This window comes from Alosa sapidissima, chromosome 17, assembly GCF_018492685.1.
Source record: "Alosa sapidissima isolate fAloSap1 chromosome 17, fAloSap1.pri, whole genome shotgun sequence".
Taxonomy (NCBI): domain Eukaryota; kingdom Metazoa; phylum Chordata; class Actinopteri; order Clupeiformes; family Clupeidae; genus Alosa; species Alosa sapidissima.
In genome coordinates, this window is record NC_055973.1 from 31,454,521 (window position 1) to 31,460,520 (window position 6,000).

Below are 6,000 nucleotides of genomic sequence, written 5' to 3' on the forward strand. Positions count from 1 at the left end.
AACACTCTCCACACCCCAGGATACACAGACCTGCGGGCCGGATACAGTCTGACATCGGCTGACATGGCCTGCCGTCGGCAAGGCGTTCTCGTCTGATAATGTGCAGGGAGAGACGTCGTTCAGATTTAATTTGCACTTCTTGAAGACGCTACATGAAACGCTGGCAGCCGGAGAGGCAGGAAGTGTCAGGAGAATCCCTGTAGTGTTCTGATCCCCCCCCCCCCCCCCCCCCCCCTAAGAAGATCAAGGAAGATGACGAGCTTATTCTCAAACTTAAGTTGGGCTAGAAAGTGGAAGCGGAGACACCAAGAGAGGATGAAGAAGCTTTCATTGTTGGAATGCATGGGTAAAGTTTAAAGAGGAGATTTTTTGAAAGTTAAAAAATGTTCAAAAGATAACAGTATATAACAATACAATTCAGGGTGTATTGAAATGAGATTTCATAAAGCTTTCAAGTTGCTGAGCAAATGCCAGACCAGATATTTGACATCAAAAATATGTTAATTCGGTTTTAATAGCTCAGCTGTTGGACATAGTGAATGTGTACTGTAATATATTAGAAGCTCCTGGCTACATCAAGCAAGCAGTCAGTCCACTAATGTCTATCAACTCCAAGCTTCAGAAGATAATAGTCAAGCTGCCCGCTTTTAGAATTCGGGCTTTATGATGTCATGGCTTTGGTCATCCTACCCTTTGGTCATCCCACGGTCTCCAGTCTTCTTTCCAGTCACTCTACCATCAGCATGGAGATGATAATGCTGTTGGCATCTCCGGATATATGCAAAGTGCAACCTATGCCTCCCTCCACTCCACCACACTGCCCGACGTGACTAGTGCTATCCCACCGCCTGCCTGTCCCTGTTGGGGCGGCTGATAGCTTTATCTGCCTCACTTATCTCTGAAAGGCAGCAAATAAGTGAGGCTGGCAGTGTGGGTCTCCGTGAGTGGCGCCCTGGCGACATTTACACATGACGACCTATAAAAGCAGATAAAAAAAAGCATTTCATCCTTCACTCTCTCACTCCCTCTCTGTTTATCTCTCCGTCTCATTTAGGCGTTCTCTCTCTCTGCTTGTCTCTCTTTATCTCTTTCTTTCTTCCATCTGTCTCATCCACACCCACACACACGCACACGCACACGCACACGCACACGCACACACACACACACACACACACACGCGCTTCTCGACTGTCTCCCCTACATCCTGGACTGCTTGGTTCCACCTGTGCGGATGATGGATGGGCTCAGGAGAAATATTGTAATTGTCAATCAATGCTTCCTCATCCGTCGTTATTATTTCCTGGAAAATAGGAGATATGCTTGAGCCGTCTAATTTGTTTACCGCTGATTTTTCTCCTCTTCTCTCTCTCTCTCTCCTTGTGGAGAGGAGAGCTCTAGGACACCTTGACTTCACCTTACAGGGTTTTTCTCTCTCCCTCTCTCTCTCTCTCTCTCTCTCTCTCTCTCTCTCTCTCTATGTCCTTGATATCATTGTTCTTCCAGTCTTAAAAACACAACTCATGAGTTGTGCTTAACTTCTCAAAAGTTAATGAGCTGCCACCAAGCACCATATGTCAAGGACTCGCCGCGACGCGGGCGCCACATCTGAATACCATTTATTATGACCGCCGCTAGCGAAGCGGTCATATAGGGATTGTCATCTACTTCCTGAATTTTTGGTCAACGATACCCGGGACACCGAACCACCGGGGCAATTTTTACGGAAAAATTTTGTTTCGTCCCCGGGGGCCACTCCCCCCCCCCCCCCCCCACCCCCCCCGGGTTTGGGCCCCCCGAACCGCAAAAAAAGCAGTTTTTCCTAAATAACTACCTGAACCGTGGCACTGAGGATGAAGAATCTTTTATGGTATGTTGGTCTCAAGGGCCCACATCAATCTGGCCCATAATCACTCATTTGTGATTTGCACCCCCCCGGTAAAAAATGAAAATGCAATATTATTCTGCTTTAATCGCCCCTATTTTCAGTTAAGATGTTCAGAACTGCACCAAATTGTATGTGTATGATTGACCTGGCATTCTCTGGGGGTATGCCAAGTTTCGTAGAATTTCATCCATGGGGGGGTCTAAAAAAAATTAGGTTATGTGTACATTTAGTGACTGTACACTCATTGGCCTGTAGATGGCGGTGCAAACATATACACATGCACACACACACAGGCACCCACATACTATCGGTATTAGAACGGCCGATACATAATTACAAATTCAGTAGGATTAAAAGAAAGCCAAAATAAATATTCATCACCATCATCATGGCTGCATTTCCAGTATTGGCGATAAGTAGTCGTTTGTCCACTAGATGGCGCATCGTTGCAGTGAGACGTAATTTTGTTGGAAGTTAAAGTGGGTTGGAAAAAACAATGGACGCTTCCTACAAGGACTGTAGTTTACCGGATGATGGACACATGAAATGTAATTCCCATTTCTTCTTGAAGCCGAAATAAATCTGAGGATGTTTATCGGACATGCTTGGTTTTTACTGCAGGTACGTTAATCTTATAATATCAATAAGGACCTAGGTAATGTTACCGTTAGCGTTGGTTGAGTGATGGAGGCCAATTTGATTGATTGCATTTGTAGAAAACTATAAATGCGGTTATACCAAGCAAATTGATAGCAGCACTGTAATTGTATCTTTCGACTGTCATTTGTTGCACGTGCTACAAAATCATTCTGTGCAATGGAAGATTTACCAACGTTTCACCGGTCTGATACAGTTGCCTATACATGCGTGAGACTGAGACGCCTGTTTATTTTGTGCGTGCAGGGTGTGAGAGGGGAATCGATGTGCTTTGATTCCAGCTTGGTAGTTGTAGTCTGTGAAATTAAAAAGCACGTGTGTGTGAAGTATCCAAACAATGACACCTTCATTTCATTATGGCTACTTTGGCAACACACCTTAAGCTACTGTGTAGTGGGTTCCACTTAGAAGTGGCTACTTCATTCGCGCTTTCCTTGACTCATGGAGCTGCGTGAATGTTATTACAACTTTTCGCCACGATATGGCAGTTTAAGTCCGCTTGATACTGTAAGGCGTAAGCCATTGGTTTCCAAAGGAGATTTTATTTGTGTCGCCAGCATAGCCTATTGACAATTTATGTTGTAAATAGGCCTACTTTATAAGCCTACCTGTAGCTTAGGGAAACTAACAGCTTTCTATTAGGATCTAGTTTGTTAGTTACAGTTTTGTCATAACTCCCTGATGCATTTTTGCATTTAGAATAGCCAGAGCGTGGATGTCTCAATCGGAAAATTAAACAATATCGGGTGCCTATGGACTAGGCTGGGTGAACCCAGCCTGATCTGCCCTCTATTTATTTTTTGATTTTTTAAAAGATTGAGCTTGGTTTTGTGAAAGCCAGACTAGCCATGGACCTCAGTTACACAATGAACATGAATCAGCCTATATTTGCACGAACAATAACGGACAACAGCTCTTCAACTTTGGCCCGTTAAAATGTGTATGAACAGTCTAGCGACGCATTTCATCATGTCAGTTATTTGCACCACTGGTTAGATGTAAAACAGCATTTCGTTTCAGACTACTGTTGCTTAATTTGTGCATTAACAATAACGTTTCAGACTACTGTTACTTAATTTGTGCATTGACAATAAAGTATTACATGAACTAAAGATGACTAAAATCTTATGTAGAAGAAGAAACATTCACAAAAAATCCATCCATCCAAAAATTACCTTTGTTTTTAATAGCTGTTGAAAACGGCATGGAACTGACAGAGATGTTTTTGTTTATAAATAAATAAATAACATTATGCTGATACCTTTTGCTTTTCCCAAATACAATGTAGCCTACAGGTGTAAGTGACCTTTCATCAATCCAGTTGCAATGGATTAACTGTGATGAACTGCCCTACTTGTGATTGTTTAGAGATTTTAAAGGTTTTATAACAATGCTACATCTTCTTTGGCTATTCTACAATCTATTCACCTTTTCAGCACCAGTAGGCTACTTTCTGTGCAGCCGCACACACACACTCAGGCATGCCAAACAAGCATACACAAAAGTTTCAAGAGTGGGGGATGGAGTAAAATATGGAGACAAATTGAAGTGTGATTTATTTTCGCGGAACGGATGTACAGGACTGAGCGGCGGTCATATTTTGTACCGCTATGCGGTACATCTAGTTCATTATGGATTCACTAAAAACTGAGCGCCGGTGTTGGCAGCGGTGGTGTCACGTGCCCATGCCTCACGCATGCAGGTGTGCCATGCTCTGGGTAGCGTTAACGAGCCGGCGTGATTTCCGGGATAGAGGTTAGTAACGCAGGGAGATATGGGCCAAAGCACATTGGATTTAATGAGAGGCCTAATCAGCCAGTCGGAGAACGGGCCCACTCATGTGTTCTTGACGGGAAGGTCACCGGCACAAATCAGCGGAGCAGATTGGCCCGTGGGTGTCAGCCAATGACAAGGGGCTTTTTCATTACATCTGTTCACTAGCCTCCATCCAGCTGCCGGTCCTCTCCGTGATGTCGAGGCGCCCCTCTTAGCACCGGCTTCCTCTCTCATTTGGTGCAAAGCGGAGCTCGGTGCATCCACGATGCAATGTTAGTGTGCAACGTTGCAATTTAGATGCTATATATAAACATTGAGCGAGGCAAGGAAAGCAATTTAACTTGAGGCAGTTTCACTTGAAATCCCATTAACGCCAAATTAAGCAACATTGCAATACGTGTTTATCTTGTTGAAAGGGTTTAGCTGAAACCTTAGAGTGTGTAACAAAACGAACAGGGATTTGAAAAAGTGCTGTAAAAGGTGAGCATAATTACATTATACACATCACTGCTAATTTGACCAGAGCTTGTAAAACATAGCTAAACATGCTGCCATGTGTAATTGTGCGTAATATTAAAAGGCAAAATAGGCTGTGTGAGCGGTGCTACAGTAAAGCCCAACCCAAATGAGCTGTTTTAGAATAGCAATGTTATGTTTTCACAACATCTGGGTAATAAGTTATCAGAGCCCACGCTGTGATAGAAGACCTCAGATTTACCTTCCTACTGAGTCATTTCTCATGAAGGACAGTCATGTTTTGCCATGTTGATTGGGAGGGAAGCCAACGCATGATGTTTATGTATGATGACCATGGTTGCTATATTAAGAAGGGTGCAGGAGTATAGTGGGTGTCTGTGTGCTAAAGATAAGGAGCCTGTCACTCATGGCTGTGTGCTCCTGTGTTTGAGTGTTAGTGTGCGCCTGTGAATATGAGACTCTTCTCTGTGTGTGTGTGTGTGTGTGTGTGTGTGTGTGTGTGTGCTTGTGTCCATTACAGCAGCAGTCATATCATCTATCGTCCCTTTGTGCTATATGTCTTTCACACCACTCCTGGCATTGCATTTCCTCTCAGTTTGTGTGTGTGTGTGTGTGTGTGTGTGTGTGTGTAGGTCAGATTTGTCAGTGTGACTGATATGTGTCCTACCTGCCCTAGTTCCATTCCTCCCAAGGTCATATTCGTGCCGATGAGACAGAGTGGAGGTGGCTCAGTGTACACAAACAGCCCCCCCTCCACCCACGCTATCGGCACGCTGTCAGTCACAGCGCTGACTCTAATTAATGGCCTGACGGCATCACCATGGCCATGATGCTTTGTCCAAATGTTTTGGAGGAGGTTTGGAAAAAAGCTTGTTTATCAGTGGGCTTGTTTGTTTTTGTTCTTTCTTGTTGAGGTTTATTTCTCTATAATCGGTATCTAACAAGATCATAAATAGCAGAGCTCAGTATTGATGACAGGGGTGACGATTCATCATCACTTTTTAAATGTCAAATGTCTTTTTAGGTTAGTCTGATAAATTGGCTGAATTTTGGTGAATTTGGCAAACAACACTGGCATTACAGCAGCCACGTTAATTGACCTCTTATGTAGTGAGATGCTCATTTGCCAGTATAAATATTTTATGTTAAACAGACAGTTCATAAACAGGGTAAGTCCCCAGAGAACAGAGGCTGTGTGTGTGTGT

At 43.7% G+C, this 6,000-nt stretch overlaps 1 protein-coding gene across 2 annotated transcripts in view; it reads left to right on the plus strand.

Moving 5' to 3' along the window:
• Window positions 1–6,000, plus strand: part of cntnap2a (contactin associated protein 2a) — a 359,439-nt gene that overhangs the window by 172,268 nt on the left and 181,171 nt on the right. The window lies entirely within an intron of this gene.